General features: G+C 46.7%; 1 protein-coding gene across 2 annotated transcripts in view; it reads left to right on the top strand.

Annotated features, from left to right (window-relative positions):
• The first annotated feature begins 5,604 nt into the window (after positions 1-5,604).
• Positions 5,605-19,926, top strand: part of LOC138527157 (galactoside alpha-(1,2)-fucosyltransferase 2-like) — a 107,289-nt gene continuing 92,967 nt past the window's right edge. For both annotated transcript variants that reach the window (XR_011283816.1, XM_069638265.1), the window contains exons 1-3: positions 5,605-5,769; positions 6,225-6,332; positions 6,546-6,650. The gene's annotated coding sequence lies outside the window, so the exon portion shown is untranslated. The remainder of the gene's footprint in view (positions 5,770-6,224; positions 6,333-6,545; positions 6,651-19,926) is intronic.

Below are 19,926 nucleotides of genomic sequence, written 5' to 3' on the forward strand. Positions count from 1 at the left end.
AATTTCGGGGGGATCAATGTGTTATTTATGATGGCCTCACCCAAGTCTGTTAGGTAGAGATTAAACAGAGTGGGCGCCAGGATGCACCATTTTTTGAGGCCGGAGCAGGTGTTAACCCATTTGCTCTCTCCTCCCAATCGGTTCACCCTCACTCTAAGCCATCAGGGCCAGGCACTCTAGAACATTTAGATGAGCCAATCATGTCCATGATGTCTACATATTCCAACCGATACCCCCACCGGGCAAGTCACTCTATATTGTCTATTACCAGACAAATGGAAGGAATGCCCAACATACCTTCAATATACTTCATCCAGTCACCTTCAAGCACCTCGCATATCTCTGGACAAGACCGTTTATGGGAATAGATGATATTCCAGAAGGATTTAGAGTCATTAATGGAGCTACTACAGACGCGTTTCTTCCACTTGTTGCACTCCATTGTGCATTTATGTTGTTTTAACCAGCGTTTATAGTACGCCAACACTTAAGGCATGGTTCCGGGGGTCAAGTGACTAACTACCAATGTTCCTCAATTCAGTTCTTAGGAGTCTTTTCCTATCTCTGAGAGCAATATCAAAATCATGTGTGTGAGTGGATTGTGCCTTCCTCCATCCAAGCGTAGTGGGTCTGTTCTTATTTGCTGGTATGCACACACTAATACTTTTCACACAGCCTTGGTATGTGACAATGCCTAGCTCAGCCAACTCCTTAGTTAGGTGCAGCTGAGGGCTGTTGTCTTATGCTGAGGCACAGCAATTAAGTATCTCTCTGGCCCTTGCCCCCACAACAGTTAGATTGTTAGAGGACCAGATAATATGATTGTTCTGCGTGTCTATGGCCAAAAACTGGTCTCTTTCTTTTCGAATTGGGGTATTTCCCAGTTTATTGCACTTATTAAGGGTAAATGATCACTCTCCTCCCTAACTAGTACAGTCATATCTGCCACAAATGTAGGGAACAGAGAATGGAAAACATAATTGATGCAACTAGATTTGTTAGAAGAAGATCAAGTATAATGAGCGGGGGAGTCCGAGGCACAGTTGCCATTTTCCATCTGGAGGCTAGCAGAATACAAAATGTTGGCCCAATCTCTACCATGCTTGTTAGCAGGTTTACTGCTACCATCGGTGACTTCAAAGGGACCTGAGGTCATGACATTTTCCTCTTCCATTCCATCTCTGGGGATGCAAGCATTACAATCACCACGTATAAGGATACCCTTCGCATCTGAATTAGTTTGTGTATTAATAAGGGTCTCCAGCTCTCTCATTACTTCACTGTGATCTTTTAGCACAGGGGATCATATATGGTGAAGCCCACTATCCATTCCCTATGTGGTCCCACATTACTCCTATTTATTAAAATGCTGCCCCCAAGAAGGTCATTACAATGAACCCAACTTCTTCCTCATAGTGCCAGACATGATATGCAGCTGCTGTTATCACTAGCGATTGCCCAGAATGAATATATGCCCAGAATGTACCTGTAGATACCCGATCCATTGTAGTAACATAGTTCTTGTAGCCCTGACATAACAATATTCCAGGGCCATTTAGTTAACATATGTCTGATGGTTTCACACTCTGCATAACCCCAAGATGCCAACCTTCCTCAGGGACACTATGCATGGCCTACTAATCTTAAAAAACATCAATTGGAAAGCCTGATATTTGCTTGGGACGCTAGATGTGAAGGCTTTATATACCTCTATGAACACACCTCAGCCTTAAAAGCCATAGACCACACGTACACTAAGGTCTCTGCATCCTTCTTTTCACCTCTTGAAATTCCCAGAAAATTCCTGGAGTTCCCCCTTCTGAATAATGTGTTCCTTGTCTATGGTATATACTACCGCCAAATCAGAGGTATTACTATGGGTGCAGCATACACCCCAACAGTAGCCAATCTATTCATGAACCATTATGAGCAGGTGTTTGCATTTGCTAACCCACTGTCATGTACACAAATGGTACAAGAACATAGACGAGGTACTAATGATCTGGTTGGATCATTGGACCAGCTTGCCTCCTTTAAGGAGTACTTCAACGCCAATTATTTCTGCATTAAACTGACAGGGAATGAGAGCTATGACAGTATAGACTTCCTAGATATCAGAATTACTATTGAAGCTTTGGGTTTACACCACAACAGATAGAAAACCAACTGAGGTGAACTCTGGCCTGTTCGTCACCAGCTGTCACAGAAAGATTGTCATCCAAAATATCCCCACTCAGGAATTCATATGTGCAAAGAGAAATTGCAGCAACGACTCAGTGTACCAAGCCGAACGCCAACTCTAAAAGATTTACGAACAGGGAATATCAACAAAGGGCAAGTGAAACTGCAAAGAAAACTACCACAGCAACGAACAGGGATACACTCCTTACCCCCACAGAAAAGACCAAACCTAAAGATGAAACAATAAGATCAGGGGTTAAGTCCTAAAAATTTAAGTGGGGGACTCATCAACAAACCTGATGGGAAGTGACGTCACCAGAAATTAGCATATCAAGGTGAAATATGCACATTTCATTAAATAGCCTTTGTATAACCACCCAAATTGCACAGTACACATGGCATTTGCCTTTCATAAAATCAACACACAAACAAAACCAAGACAGGATATTTTATTCTAATCGTGTTTTGGAAAACGTTTACGGTGTACATGTTTTAAAAAGACTAAATCAGTGACTCAACCAATTCAAATGTTTTCCCTGGCACTTGTAGTACCGAAATGAGACATTTCACCTTCAGTTTTTAGGTTTTTTCCATCATGTTATATAGTGCAGTGGTGAAGTATCCAGCCTGTAAACCTGACAACTGCATTTCGATCCCAGAGGTTGGTTTTAATTTATAAATTCAAATAGGATATTCTGTGTTTCTCATTTTAGCTGGGGGGACTAAGTCCACCCTCTGAAAAAAGTGTGTGGACTCCGTTCCCCGCGTGTACCCTTGATTTGAGCCCTGAATAAGATACATGTGGCAGTTCCACCAAGACAGTTACAAACTACACAAAATCCTCAACAAACTCTGGCATTTGTCAGCTACTGATGCAGACATCCAGAAATGTCTTCGAGCAAGACCATGCTTTTCATTCACCAAAGCACCCACCCTCAAAACAATTCTCAGCCCATCATACATGGCACTGACACAACCAGTAAGCCAAAACTGGCTCACTGCATCGAAAGCATCCGGTTTCCACAAATGTGGAACCTGCTCCATGTGTCGTTAGGCACCAAATGCCAAGTCTGTCAACCTCAATGACACCATCTGAAATCAGATCGATCAATTCATCAATGTAGATCTAAATGTGTTGTTTATCTTATCATTTATGTGTGCAAACAGTCAAATGTGACGCATGAGGAGGGGACCGCAAGCTCAGACTGCGACAACGAGAAGCAAGACTCATATGTAAATACAGATGTGTCAACCAGGGTTTAAACACTGAGCATGAACCTCATTTAATGCGTGACAACTAAAGTCTATAAAAAACACATTGTTGGCTGCCTGCAGCCCTGGGTGAACGGGGCTCTTACCTCATCACTAAGACGCAGGAGCACCGTTTTACAAGAACCCCACACCGGCAGCAGTACCCACGCCTAACCACCATGATCAGCGCAGTGATCTGGTCATTTCAGTGCTCTGCCCTTCTTTTAATTCATTTCCAAAGAAAAATCTAAAGTTTATTTTAGACTTGACCGCCGGTGAGGGAAATGTGGAAAGCCTTACACTATAGCACATACTTCTGCCAATTTGAAAACATAACTTGTTACACATTGAAAATCCGATGTGAAAGCAGAGTGATTTAGTCACTTGAAAGGTGCCATTACCCCACAGATACAGAGATTTCGGCCACGTAATGGGTGTGCACTAGTGTTGCACTCTTAAAATGCAATCCCAGTGCAATCAGGCAGATGTCAGAAGTGGCAGGGTGCAAATGCAGCTTCGACATCCCTGCAGTGCCGGTCAGAAAGCCCATGCAGAAACAATCAGGAACATGTGGGGACAAAATTAATCGCATTCACACAGTGTGAGACTGGGGCATAACATTGTCACCGGCACCAATGAAAAAGTGGGCCACAGTTGAAAAAGGCAATTCATACCTTTTGTAACAGAACCGTTTGAATAGTACCCAAGGGGGGGGGGGGGTGTTTTGATGAACTGGCATGGCGTAACTCATCGAACTAGCCCACATTGGCCCCAAAAGTGGGCCATTTTGACCAAAGAAACTGGCCCACGCTAGCATTTTGCCTTTTTCGCTCGGACATTGCCCTATTGTGCTATAGGGCAGTCCGAGCCTGCGTACACAAGCAGAGCCCGCTCCTGCTGCGCACCCTTCTAAGCCTGCACTGTTTCACACATTGCCTTGCTGAGAGGCCACTGATAGGCTCGTGGGTTGTTCTTCGGACTAATCAAGTGTGCGAATTATGCTACATTGCCATGATCACAACATCAGTTCGACAATGCAACCATGCTTTTTGTAATATTTTTTTCGAGAAGGAGGCCACCACACCTTTGACGCAATGCAAAGCAATACACGTTTGCAGGAATGTGCTAGTTGATCAAACGCCACTTAGTGCATTTTTTCACCTAGGGCAATTAGAACGCGAGTGTACATTGCCTTGACAGGCGTAGGATGCGGAGTAGCCATTGCCCCCACTCCCTCCGCTTGCCATCCCTCATGCCCACCAGGTGCCTGCTTCAGGAACATAGGGGCAAGTTCACCTATCCAAGCAGCCGATACAGCAGGTGCCTCCTGGGAGCACCAATGAGAATGAACATGCATGCATAGCTTTCATATTCGCTAGAAGGCTCTCCTACAGTGAATTCCAACGTGGTGTGTCTGGGTGTGTGTGTAATGGAGTCTGGGGAGAGTGATAGGTAAGAATGCAGACTTCAGCATGCGAGGCTTTACATGACGACAGTACAGGAGCATGCAAGACTGGGCTTGCCATTTGAGGCCACTAACTCGTTATACGAGTGTGTTCATAGTATGTGAGGACAGCACCTGAGCATCTGAACCCGCGCTTGCCATACGTTGGAGGTAAAGGTGCATGCAAGGCTATACATAGGGTTCCATGTGTTAAAATCGCAGCAAAAATGGCCATTTGCACAAAGAATCGCGGCAAAAAGGCTGTGCTTTTGCCGCCGCAATACATGTAAATGATGGGGGACGCCCCCTAAACCCCAGACCCATTATACCATTTAAGGAGAGTGGGGGACACTCCTGCAGCCCCCGCGCCCCTTAAATGGTATAATGGGGTACACTTTTACTGGGTCAAACCACAGCATTTTTGCCGCGATTTTTTGTAAAGGCAATATTTTACGCAATTGTATTACTGCATACCATACATAGCTCATACTTGAGCCTTTGTGGCAGTGCCTTAGGATATGGCACATAGAAGTGGAAGAAAAGTGCAGTTGGCACTATCTTCGGGCTCCTGATGTTACAGGAATACTGGAATAGACTGTGGCTGCTGGAAGACTGTGTGTGTGTCCCCACCCAATCAGGTTGCACACAACCAAGAGGCACGTCCCCCTTCACTAATTAGCGACGCCGACCAGCGTTGCAGGCACGGCAAGACCCACCCAATTCAGACAAATACTTCAATGGGGTGCGTCAGCCCTAATCCTTATCCAACCCGAACGCGGGCAACAAGGCAGTGAACTTTTAAAGCTGCGGGCTTCACTCTAGCGTCCACTTACAAGCACAGAAGTGCGATTCCACAGCCGCGGGCTGACGAGCGGCTCACGGGTATGCATAAGGTACGCTGCTTCATTCACAATCTCTCTCACACACTTACTGTTAGGAGCATCAGTTCTTCCTGACTCATTCACGCTGAGTTTTTCAACCGTGTTTCATTTTCTTTCTTTCTGACAGTACGGACCTGAGCTACTAATTATGGAAACACGAGGTCCCTTTAGCCCACTGTTTCTGACTGTTACCCGCCACAGCGAACACTGATCAGTGACAAAGCGCGGCTTCTTACTCAAAGAGATTAGACGTATGTGGATCCACCACACGCCGACCCATGTAGGCGGCTAGTGTATACCAAATGTGTGGCCACTGTTACCTTTGATCCTGCTTACTGCCATTCCGCGGTTTTCTCTTTTTCTTTTTTCCTAATATTTTTTCTCTATGCTTTGTTTTATATTTGAGTATTTGAACTCACATTATTGAGTTACCGCCATAATTTTAATTCTGTTACCGTTCCTTACAGGGGAATATTACCCACGAAACCATTGCCATCATGTCACCCCCTTTCGCTGGATGATTGAACATCAATCCCCTTCATTTCTATTCGCATACCGACGCACACCGCGACAAGGTACTGTGGACCAGTTTTCTCTTGCCTCCCATTTTTTGATTTCTTCTTTCATATTTTTACAGTCCAAACTTATTGCACCATCAACTGCAAATAACTGTTAATACCTCCTAGCATCACAACCCCTTTTTACCACTAGTTCTGTGTTGGTTTATCATTATTTTTTTGCCTACTCAGCCCAGTATAACACAGGGACCCATTTTCTCCTGTCCACAGAGTGTGTGTTTTTCTGTGCCCTTCCCCGCCATGTTGAAGCTGCACTATTGAGGATCACTATGGCTTATTATTTTTTTTCGTGCTCTGCCCTGAGAGATTTTTTGGGTAAGTACCACCGCAGTCTAAATATTTGGCAGTTGCCATTATGGCTACATATAGTCTGAAAGCAATCTTGACACTTTAAATCCAGAAGTTAAATTCTTGTCTCTTTGTTATACTCTTTATTTTTTTAAACTGAACTTGTTTGTATCTGCTCCCACATAGGGTCCAGTTGTGTCTTTTTCGCCCTGAGGAAGGCAATTGTTCGACTTTCTATGCCAAGCAGGTTGCTCTATTGCCGAAACGTGTTTGAGAGGTCCATTTTGTCTAGTAATCTCATGGAATCAATAACTTTGAGTGGCACATACACGTAGGCAGACCTGCTAAAAAATCAAAAACAAAAATTTGTCAGCCATTTTCTCTTAAAATTAAAGTAGTGGCTGTTTTTAAAAAAAAACACCACCAGTAGGTGCTTTAACAATTTATGTTGTTTAAGTGCACCATAGCTAGGTGTTTATGTTTTTGTACTTTTCTTTGTAATTATGTACAATGATTGACCTACTATTTCATTTTTTTGTTTCACAAACTAGATTGAACTATGTGATTTTGTTTAGTTTTCTCTTCTCTTACTTGTGTTATTACTTTTGTCTGTGCATTGTGTTTCGTATCACAAGATTCACGACAATAAAATGTCGATTTTCACAAGAGCTTCTTGAATGCTTTCAGAACTCAACATAGCCAGAATTTTAGTAGTGATATCGACAATTATACACTCTACATCTGAATCATAAAGAATTGTTTTACAATATAACTAATAACGAATTCTACAGCAGCTTGGACCACATTTTTTATGTTTTGCTGGAAGACTGCTGGCTCTGCCCACCCCCCTGATCTTATAAACCTGGAGGGCTGCACATAGCACACGCGTGGAAGTGCAAGAAAAGTGCAGTCTTCACTATCTTTGGGCTCCTGCTGTTACAAGATTACCGGAACAGACTGTGGATGTTGAAAGACTGCTGGCTACGCACCACCCCTCACCCCCTCCAGCTCTTCAAAACCAGGAGCATTGCGAGTAGCACAGATGAATATAAGTGCAACAAAAGTGCAGTCGGCAGTCTGCCATCTGCGGGCTGAGCAGCTGTGCCAGTAAACTTCACTGGCTGGGGCGGTGTCAACGCTGTTGAGCTTGAGAAGAGTTCTTGTGGATTCGACCCTTACTATCAATTTCTAATCTTGGCATATATCATTAATAATTGAGGAGCAAAAACAGATTTCCCCATGCCAGAAAATGTGTTACAATCTTAGGAGTGCGGGTGGGAGTTTGGCACAAGCCCCTCTTATGACTAATGGTCATATGTTGCTAAAGGCATTAAACTTAGACATCCCCAGTAATACAGCCTTGAAGGATAGCCTGATTTCTCGGGGGGAAATGACCTAATTCGTTCCTGTTTGTTTAGATAAACCAGCATCCACTCAAATAGTTTGGCTATTGAAGTAGGAACAGCTGAAATGACGCAGCATGTTGAGGCGAAACTGATTGACAACAACTCCCTATTGCAAATGTGCATTGGATTACAGGAGTCAAATGCTGTGATGATTACCCACTGACGATCATGCTCAAAACTCATTTGCATTACTCTAAGGAGGTTAATCTATCTGGAACCCCAAATTTTGAACTGATTTCTGGTAAATCATGCAAATTGAGTTATAACATAAGTGATACTTCTCTATCCTCCAATCGCTTAAATAACAGCGTATCGAATATCTTTATGATATCTATTCTAGCTGCCTGTACGGCGATACAAGAAACACAAAAATCAATATGTTATGCACAGCGAATAGCTGAACGAATGGAGGAGCCTGAGGTTGTTAACCAAGGTCACTCACCGGAATTACATAATAATTTGATGGAGGTGTCGGTACAACTGATACCAATAAGCAATGACCCGTGACAAATAAATGTTTTGGAAGAACGGGCGGGGAATATGTGACTCTATTAACAAGCGTGATATGCCTCAGGTTAACTATGTCTTGAAGCCTAACGCCCTTGTAAATCATTCCTTGATATCAAGTTTGGGTGTTGTTCAATCACATGGTTGGGGGAAAAAAGCAAATGGATGGAAAAAGTTGCAAAAACTTGTTAAACAGAAAATAATAGATATGTGAGTACTTGCGATGGTAATACCTCGAGCATTGTTAAATCCCAAACAAGTGGAAGAGAGACTGACCAAATTATAGTGGTGGAAACATTGGATAAGTGTGAAATCAGGAATGAAAATATGACCAAGACGAAAAGGAAAAAAAGATCAAGAGAGGGAAAAGCGCACTCGGCTACATTGGACACATGGTTGAAGCGACCTGTTGACACATTGGTAGACATTGATCCATCATCATTGTCATCTAAGGAAGTACCAGCAACTGCAGTATTTGAGGTTGATGGTGACTGTGGGGATATGCAGAAGAATGACCTTGAATCGGACTCAAATATGGGTGATATTACTCAAACACCACTAATAACTAGGAAGGTGTCTATTAACAAATCCCCCATAATCATTGGAGAATAAAGGTCTTTTGTTATGCAGCCGTAGGCTGACAACCCTGTTCGAATTAGTTTGAATGATCAAGGTAAGCTTACCGATTTAACAAAAATGAATAATAGCTTAAATCAGGGGTGCGTACCGGCACCCCTATTATTAAACGCATATATCTCAGACATTGATGGTATATTAAGCAGATTTAATTGCTATCCACCCAAGATTGGTTATAGTCATTTCACCTGGCTTGGATATGATGACGATTTAGCTTTAGTGGATAAAACCCCATTGGTATTGCAAAGACTATTGGATGATTTTGCTTCTTACTCTAAGACTAACCATTTACAGATACATTCTTCCAAAACAAAGATAATGAGAGTTGGTGGGAAGGCACGCACTATTTGTTTTTCTGGATGCTGAATGGTCAAAAGATCCAGAGGGTGGACCAATTCATCTATGTGTTCTATTAAGATCAGGCGCATAAGCGTTGACTTTAAAGAACTATGTAGCTAGTAAAGTAAGTAATACATTTATGCTCAATAATATAATGCAAGTGGCTTCTCTATTGAAGGGTTGCTTAAGTTATACAGCACATGTACCGTACCATCCGTTCTGGCCTAGAAGATTTTAAAGAAAAAGATGTAATATGGCAAGATGCACTTGAAGGTAATCTATGCTGCAGGGTACTGGGCTTAAGTAAATCAATCCCATTACAAGCTTCTAGCCCTGAGCTGGGTTTAATGAGCTTATTAACTAGCTCTAGAGTTAAAGGTAGCCTGTAAGTTGCCGCGATGCTGACAAGCCAGAAAAACACGCAGTTAGGCGACTTTGGCACACTGACTGAGAAAGGCTTGCAGGAGGAGCCTAAGGCCTTAAGCGAGTACACAGAAGACTATTTTAAATGTTGCATGTAAAAAAATTGGGATATGTGTTTAGAGAAGGACACTAGGATTATTAAAGCTTGAAGCAGCATAAAAGCATATAAATGGGATTGGGCTACGAATTGTGAAAATCTATCTAGTAAAAAGACTGATACGGAAAACACAAAACAATACTTTAAATTACTAACCATGCCTTATTACTTAAAAGTAACTCATGCGCACAGTTGATATGATATGACAGGTTATTTGTAATGCACGTAATACTCAAAGGGTTCTAAGCGCGGACCAGGGGATCGAACCTGTGTTGCTCCGTGTAGTCTTGCTTCCAAGGCGAGCACATTGCCCCTGAGCTATCCTCCCGAGTTGTGCTGTTTTATAATGCAGTTAATACTGAACAGTTTTCCTCTTTAGTCATAACTCCTACGCAGACCTACTCCTCTTTTGAATGCCTTGTCTGCCGACTCTCTCTCTCTCTCCTAGCCGTTCCCTTACTGTGGCTACTATCTATCGGCCACCTGCTCAAATTTCCTCCTTCCTCTCAGAGTGGGCGGACCTCTCCTCTTCACCCCTGTCCTCAACCACTCAACTCCTCTTTCTTGGAGACTTCAACATCCACCTGGATGCCTCCTGGCCCCCCTCTGGACTCTTTTGCGACCTCTGCGAGACTCTCTCACTCTGTATTCTCCCGTCTGGGCCGACTCATTCTACAGGTCACACTCTTGATGCTCTGATCTGTTCTGACCTTCCCCTCTCTGTCCCTCTCTCCACTTCTCTCTCCTGGAGTGATCACTTTATCCTATCCTCCCACCTCACCTTCCCTACCCCACAGGCAAAGCCACCCTCATCATTGCCACCCTCCTTCTCGGTAATCCGACCCATGAAGCCACCTTCTCGCCCCCCCCCCTTCGGCTGACTCCCACCCTGACACAGCCCTCTCCACTCTCCACTCTGCTATATCTGATACTCTTGATATCCTTGCCCCTGTCATGAGAATCCGCCGGAAGCCCAAAGCCAAATGTAACTCCTGGTATGACTCGGATCTCGTCACCCTTAAACGCAAGTGCAGGGTGGCAGAGAGGAAATGGCATGCTTCATGGTCATCCTCTGACAAACTGGCCTGCCGCCTGCTCCAAAGGCAATTCCGGCTCTCCATTCTCACCAAGAAGAGAGCCCTTATCCAAGCCCGCATCTCTGCGGCATCTAACAATTCGGCCGAATTCTTTAAAATCTGCAAGGAGCTGGCCAACCCTGCTGCAGTCTCTACCTCTAGTGTCCCCTCCCAGGCCCTCTGCACGGCACTGGCCTCTCACTTCATTTCAAAAACTCAGGACATCCTGTCCTCACTCTCCTCCTATCACCTCCCCCCCTCTATTCCCTGCTCTTCCTCTGGCCCTTCTGCAGCCACCCCTCCTCCCTCCTTCTCTGCCTTTCCTCTTTTTTCTGCTGACAAGGTTTCGAGACAAGTCCGATCTATTAAAGTCTCGTCAAAACAGGTCCACCCCTGTTCCTCCAAAACTATCAAGGACCACATCAACTCCTTGGCTCCTGCCCTCGCTGACTTCTGCAATCACTCCTTCACCTCTGGAGTCTTCCCATCCCCCCTCAAGCACTCCCTTGTGCACCCTCTTCTTAAGAAAACCTCTTCCGACCCTCTTCCGACTCCTCCTGCCCTGCCATCTATCGCCCAATCTCTATCACTCCCTTCCTGGGTAAACTCCTGGAGAAACTGGCCATCTCCCAGCTTAATCTCCATGCTGAATCTGTTGGTAGTCTTCATGACCATCAGTCTGGCTTCATAGCTGCCAGAAGCACGGAAACTGCTCTCGTGAACATCCGTGAGGACCTGCTCTCGAACCTTGACTCTAACACTCCATGTGTTCTCTTTTTGCTTGATCTCTCTTCTGCCTTTGATACTGTCAACCATACCATCCTGCTCAACCGTCTCCGTGATAACCTGGGTATCACTGGTCAGGCTCTGACGTGGCTGACATCTTTCCTCTCCAATCGACCCTCCCAGGCCCAACTGGGGTCCTTCCTCTCTGACATCTTTTTCTCTACCTGTGGTGTCCCACAGGGATCTAACCTCTCTCCCTGGCTGTTCAACCAGTATCTGGCACTTCTTTCCCACCGCATCGCCGCTCTCTGCCCCAACTTTCAGTGCTATGCAGATGATACCCAGCTCATTTTCAGGCTACCCTCGGCCTCCTCCTCTCCTTCCCTCATCTCTGACTGTCTTTCTGCTATCCATGAATGGTGTGCTGCCAACAACCTCTGCCTAATTGCCAGTAAGACTGAGATTCTACTCATCGGCACACCCACTCCCTCCTTCCCTGCAGCTCTCTGGCCGGCCTCTCTTGGTCCTGTTCCTGCTCCTACCTGCAAGGCAAAAAACCTCGGGGTCATCTTCGACTCCACCCTCTCTTTCTCTCCTCACTTCTCTGACGTCTCTAAGAAGTCACACTACCAGCTACACCTCCTCAGAGGTATCCTTCCTTTCCTCTCCTTCCCCCAGAAGCTCACTGTCTCTAGAGCCCTGGTTCTCTCGAAGCTGGACTACTGTAACAGCCCCTATCTAAATCTGCCTGCCTCTACTCTCCGCCCTTTGCAACTCATCCAGAACAGGACTACGAGACTTGTCCTTGGTCTCAAGCACAGGGACCGTATCGCTCCAGGACTGAAAACACTACACCGGCTCCCAGTGGCTGCGAGGATTAAGTTCAAAACCCTCTGCATTGTCCACAAGGCCTTCTGGGGCCTTGGGCAAAAAAACCTTCAACTCTCTCTTCCTAAATACCTTCCCTCTCGAGCTCTTCGCTCATCCGCCTCCAACTCCCTCAGGGTCAGCCGCTTCTCCAAGCAACGAGTTGGGGGTAGATCTCTCTCTGCAGCAGGGGCCTCCCTCTGGAACAGCCTTCCTGCCTCCCTGAAACTTGAGGAGAACCATCTCCGGTTCCAGAAGCACCTCAAAATCTTCCTCTTTGCCTCCGCTTTCTCTCCCCCTCTCCCCTGCTAAAATTACTGAAACTCCCCTGCACTGCAGGACTGTCTCTGTATCCCTACAGCCCCCCTTCCCAGCACTTGTCTGCACTTACCTTGCACTTGGCACCAGCTGGCCCTTATTTATCTTGTATTCTACTAACCCTGTACTGCACTTTCCCCTCTCCCTTTCCCCCTTGCACTTTTCCCTTCCCCTCTACCCTTGCGCGATCTGAATGACACCTGGCCTAGTAGGATCGTTGTCTGTCTCCCCTTTGTCCCCCCGCCTCGTCGCGCCTTGAAACACTTGTGTATAGGCGCGTTACAAATGCCATATCATATCATATCATAGCAGGTGCATGCAGAGGCATTCCACGAATTGAGAACTATTGCAGACTGTAATCCACTCGACGCTTATTGGTTCAATGTCCATTGCTCATTTCTAAATATGAATTGTATTATGCAAAATATGTACATGGCTAAACTCCATTGATACCAATAAATGTTGGTCCTATATATTATCGGCTAGATCTATTATCTTTTCAAATGTGGTATTGAATCTATGGAAAGATGTTTTTACGGGTATAATGAGTAAGGCGTCTTGCTAAAATCGAATTACTCAAATGTATTGGGGATTTGTTAATATTTATTAATGTAATAATGAAGTGATAATTTGGCTACTTTGGAATGCAATAGGGAATGTATTTTATGTTTTATATAATAATGGGTTGAAGGTTTATGTTAACCAATTGACACAATAAATAAATAAAGGTGCATGCAAGGCTGTACATAGCACATGGTGGACATGCTTGAGCCTTTGTAGTAGTCCCTTGGGATATGGAGCTGTAGCTGAACAAACAAAACTGTACTTGCAAATAAACCGGGGCATAACAGGCTACAGTGGACAGAGGATGCTGGTCCTATACATGAGCTGTTTGATGCATAAGAAGCTGTCTCTAAGAAATGCAAGCAGGCCCTACCTTGGCACTCCAGGATGTAGCCAGGAACAGAAGTCTGATATTGGGCATACAAATCTGCTCCTAGGGGGCGCTGCGGAGCAGCCAAGCAAAATGGCTGTTTAGCCGAGGAGCTACGCTCTGCGGCACGGAACACTGCACATATCATGTTGCAGTCATCATTGAAATTGCATAAGGAAGCTCTTTTTGAACTCCCCACTGGAGACTGCTTCGTTGGGTTGCATCCAACCTACTATATACTCTAAAAACCCACTACGCTTCGGGTCACCTGGCCCGTATTTTTCATATCCTCTGTGGCGCAGGGGGCCGCCCTGGAGCGTCATCTTCCCCTAAACTGCTTCACCTTGCGGGGGTGCGTGTGAGTGCGGTGGGCCACTGAGGCCGCTCATATCTGCCTCATTGCAGCGATTCCCCCACGCCATTATCCACGGCAGCAGTTGCCGGTGGGATCGAGCAGGAGAGCCATGCAGCATTGCCGCTTCGGGGAGTGCACACTCCTTCATCAGCCGCAGTGGCGTCGCTAGGGGGGGACTGGGGGAGCCGGGGCCCCCCCTGTGAAACCATGTGCCCTCCCTTGTGCCTCCCCCGCCTAAGACGAGCAGTGACCATATTCTCCCCTTACATGTGTCTGTGCCCCCATACTTTTGTCTTTGGCCCCCCTGTGCCCCTCCTAAATTTGATTCCCGGCGACGCCACTGACGAGCCGCTGAGGGTTTCATGCTTTCTAGAGGCCCGGGTTGCACTACAGTACCACGGTTGCGCCTGGCGGGCTCCGCGAAAGAGTGGCAGCACCAGGACTGCCCCTGACCTGATAGGGCCTGGCCAGACTATGCTGTAGCACTCACCTTATTAATAGGTGCTTGAGCAAAATTCCGATGACCCAGTGAAGTGTATTCTGGGCTCTGTTCTCCTCTCTTGCCAGATTGTCTCAGGTGGGGGTTGGGGACTCATGCCCTAAGATTGCGCACGGCCGTGTGCCCATCAGGGTGAGGGAGAGGTGCGCTGGTCAGGAGGGTAAAACTTAAGGCAGGTGCTTGAGTGAGTCTAGAATAAGGCACACACGCAGATCTGTGCTGGGAGTCTGCACTGGAGCATTGGTGCTGTAACAATGAGCATCGACTTCTCTCTGTTATCACCCCTTTTTTTAGTTTTTTAGTTTTGTTCGTTGCACATCATTACCAGGGGCGCAGGCGGGGATAAGAAACCTGGAACCATGGATAAATATATTAAATCAACCCCTGTAAATAGGGAAATTTGGCATTCACTGGTACAGCTGCCCCTGAGCAGGCTGGGAAGTGCCCTCCTTTGAATTGAAACATATGTTGGACACCATGACGAAGGGGTTCGCCACTATGAACAAAAAGCTAGATGACATTATGAACAATGTTACCACCATCAGGGCGCAGTTCGCTAAGGAAGTCCGACGGATCAACGAAGCTGAAGAACGCATCAGAGCCACCAAAGATACGGTATATGGCTGTCAGGCAACAGTGGCCGCGCTGACAAAAGATATGAGGTGTACGTCAAGGCCAAATGTGATGACCTTGAATCCCGCTCCCGGAGAAATAATGTTATGATAGTCGGGGTTGCCGGAGGATGCCCTCACTGGGAACATGGAACAGGCGAAGGAGCGACTGCTCAAAGAAATTGGGTGGAAGCCACTGCTTTCACCTTATTTTGCTGTTGAACGTGCGCACAGGGCGCTGACCCAAAAGCCAAAGCCGGTTGACTTCCCAGGGCCAATAATAGCAAAAATACTGAGCTACCGCGACCGAGATCTATGCCTGAAGCTGGCAAGAGACAAGAAGGAGCTCCGACTTGGCTCTCAAGTACTCTGGATTTTCCCCGATTTCTCTGTGGCGGTTCAGCAGAAGCGCTAACAGCTCTTGGGGGTTCTTTGCTTCTGCATTCTCTCCCCCTCCCCTGCTGAATTCCTGGTTGAAACTGCACTGGTTACCTGGCCACACATTCTGATCTCGGGCCCAGGCACACCTGCACTGCCTCCCTGGCAAGCCCCGCACCTGGGGACTGTTACTCTGTATCCCTACAGTCCCCCCACCAGCACTTATATTGCTCTTACCTTGCACTTGCCACCATCTGGCAGTTTTATTTATTCTACTATCCCTGTACTGCACTTTCCCTTCTCCCTTTCCCCCTTCCCATGCACTTGCACAATCTGAATGACAGCTGGCCTAGTAGGATCGTTGTCTGTCTTCCCTCTGTTCCCCCTCCCTTGCCTCGTCGCGCCTCGAAACACTTGTGTATAGGCGCGTTATAAATGCCATATCATATCATATCAAAAAGATGTTTAGGAACACAATATTCAATATGCAATGCTGTTTCCGGGTAGACTTTGCAGGTAAATTGTATGTTTTCAGGGTCCTGGAGGAGGCGGTGGAGTTCATCGAGGCAAACATCCTGCTTAAACACCAGCCTACCAACTCTCAGGCAGGACAGTCAGTGACATGAGCCTGTTTAGACTTCATGTTCCAAGGGCTTGTAGTCATTACTTATGTGCTGATGGCATTGAGTTTACACGAGTGCAAGGGCGGTTGTTTGCTGCTGTGTCTGCGTCTGGTATTCAGTCCCCACCTGGGAGCCTGCAGTGATTGCCTCCAGAGACCCCCCCCCCCCCGCCCCACCACCATAAAATCTTGGTTGGAGCCCCGGATCAGTGAAAGCCCGGCTGGTGCAAGGGCAGCTGTTTGCTGCCGTGGCATGTGGTTTAAGCGGCCAACAACAGCGGGGGATTTAATCACTTTCCTGCTGGAATTTGTGGGGCCATATTGCACGCACACACAACTTACAAAACAATAGCATATGTCAGCCGTTCAACTTCAAAGGCATCTAGACATATCAAGGTTCTGTTCGAGAAGCCGGCCAGAAGGATTTGCCCGGCAAGTAACGTTACGTTCAAGCAAAAGACACCCATGGCACGTTAGTTACTGCTGGCAAACTAACGAGTGTACCAAACCCCGAAAGATCTTTTCGCGTCTTGAAACACTTGTGTATAGGCGCGTTATAAATGCCTTATCATAACATATCATATCATAACTGCCAATTGAGCAATACCGGGTGCGCACGCAGAGACACACTGATTGCGCATGTCACCCGCCTGGCGAGGCTGCTGGGTCAGGCGCTTTGAGACATTCCATTCGACTGGAATAGCAGGGAGACAGACTAAGGCGTCCCCTTCAGCCATCGGGCGTGCCTCGCTCCGCCCCACTCCTGTTTCAGCTGGGCTATAGACATTCTTGGGATTAATTCTAAGTCGTTTTAATTTCTTAATTGATTTTATTAACTCGAGTGGTTTATTTATTACCTCTGTCGTGAGTTTTTAGGAACTCATTCAGTCAGGATCAAAGCATCCGATACAGCACTGGACACAGCAAAGTGAGAGATCGGGCGCGGGTGCTAACACGATATCTGGGTGTGTTGGTGGCCGTTTGCCGAAGACAAGCACCAACCGCCGGCCTGAAGTTAAGTGAAACCTGAGTTCCTCCATATTGACTCGCTCTTTTCTGAATGCTTTGCGTTTTTTTATCTTATTTTTTTGTTGACGTTTTTACTTGCATGGTTTTCACTAACAGCGTTGGAATCTTTATTGCCCTACTTGCATTTTTTTTTTTTTTTATAAATTAGCTCCCCGGGGAGCGGTCGCAATTCGTAAACACTCAATAATTCATTTCAATAGAACTCTTGTTTAGTGCTAACCATTATTGTTTCTATTCGAGTGGCAACTGATTTTTGTGCCAGTACGCCCCATCTCTAGTACATTTTAAGCACCTTCGTACTCATTATAGATGTTTTTTTTTAAATGTCTAAGAGGAAAGCTACCTCAGAAATCTCTCCAGGAGGGGGGCTTTTTAAAAATGTTCAAACCAATACAAGATGTTAAAGGTAAATCAAATTACTTATTAAATGGTGAGCAGGACAAGGCCATTTCTGAGATTGGACCTGACTGCGCGATTTCAAATAGAAACTTAGCAGTAGTAGGATGGGGTGCGGGGAAACACTTGATGAGTTCATGGTGGAAGGAGGGCAAGAGGCGGGCAAGAGGAGGCAGGTTAATGGCAGGGACATTGAATCTACACGGGAAGGTAGGCCCCTGTGTGATAGAACCAGGTCCAACATGCACTCAGTGTGATGTCCTTGAAGATACGGATGTAGGCGAGTTAGCATCCCCATTAAATGAAAACTCCTCCGAGGATGGAAGATTGAAGAGTGATACGGGGGAGAAGGGTGATAGGGAGGAGGAGGTAGAAGTTTCTCCCTTAATACCCACTGCAAACAGGTTTTCGCCCTTGACTGGCCAGGATAGCCCAACGAATGCTTGTCTAGGAAGGAGCCCCAGGACCACAGAGGTGACGCGGGTGGTGCTTGTCTAGGAAGGAGCCCCGGGATCACAGAGGTGACGGGGTGGGTAGGGACCCTGATAAGGGTGTGGATGTGAGCCTGATAACTCCAAAAATAAATAGGTCCCGTGCAGTGAATGCACAAGTTCAGACACCAATAGGCCGTTCAAAGACTAAGGCCAGAAATCCCAAACCCCCTCCCGAGGGTTACCCTGGGAGATTTGAAACGGAACACAGAGAAGCCACCTATTAGGATAGTGAGGGAAAAGGGGATAAACAGGCAAGGACCAAGATGGTGGAGTCGGGGGATGAAGAATCTATCCGTTGTCGGAATGAAGGGGCCATTGAAGTGCTTATACAAGGGGTGGCAGCCATGAAAGAAATGATGGAAAGAATATTAACTGATTTAGGTAGACTGGCAAGCACTACAATGCAGAGATGTATTCATGGCCCCGGCACCCACAATAAAGAACAGGGTGAGAACACTTTGGAGCCTATAAAGCACGTCACCACCAATATAAACCAAGATCGCCCCAAGCAAACCACAATGCGAACCAAGGAGAGACCACTGGGTATTGTTCAGGGTCAGGCTGAGAGCTTGAGTTGGGCAAGACCACTCCTAGAGTTTATACAAAATGAAGCTGCTAAAAGGGATTTGTTGACAAGAGATACAATGGGAGGTTTAAAACCATCTTGAGAGGCGACCAGGGAGCACGCAGATGAAGGAAGACTCTGCATAGTTCTCCCCGTTTATGGTCCCATAATGTGGATTGAGCCCACACTTGTACCCCCCGCCCCAATACAGACGGGACAGTGAGAGGTGAGAACTACCCCTGCAACTGCTGTCCGAAAGAAGGGAGAAAACTGGCCTGGGATTCGTAGAAAACGGGCTTCACAAAGGGACGCTGAAACCGAAAGTAAAAACTCTGCCTCCTGAGGAGCAGTGCTTGGAGGACACGTGTGATTCCGCTGAGACCGGATAAGAATAGAGGGGCGTTGCGACTGGTGACGGGAGACCCAGGACATATTTTCCATTTCCCCACGTAGCTGGCTGAGTGGTTCCCCTGCATGCCCCCGTGAAGGGGGAAGCGACACGAACCCGCTCCAGGCTCCATTGGGGGCAGAGAGGTTTGTGGGTGCGCCGCAGGCCCTGGCGGCGGAGAGCAGCCAGTGGTGAGGGGCCACCTGCCGAATAGTGGAAGCGGCCTGGGAGTTGCAGCACAGGAGCAGCGTATTGGCAGCAAGAGGGTGCGGGCAGGGATACAGGCCCTCCCAGGCCGGAGAGCAGCAGAGGGCCGGAGGCCCGCCCCCATCAGGGCAGACCACGAAGATTCATTCGACCTGTGCAGTGCTGACTCCACAGGGACATATGGACCAAGTGAACTGGCATAGGCCTTGCTCTGTACCCCCAGCACCACAGGACAATAAGTCAGCTGTTTGGTAAAGGAGTTGCATCAGGGACCACGTTTGATTAGTGCGTGTGTTCGTGGTGCACCATTGAATATGTGGGGGCACGGACACTGAGAGGGAAACCCACCTCCTGCCTACACCATCGGGGGGTTGGGATACAGAGGTTCTGAGTGACTGTTAGGTGGCGGACCCCCACGCTGAACAGTGCC

This window comes from Ambystoma mexicanum, chromosome 1q (genome assembly GCF_040938575.1).
Source record: "Ambystoma mexicanum isolate Mex_15411 chromosome 1q, UKY_AmexF1_1, whole genome shotgun sequence".
NCBI classification, from domain to species: Eukaryota; Metazoa; Chordata; class Amphibia; order Caudata; family Ambystomatidae; genus Ambystoma; species Ambystoma mexicanum.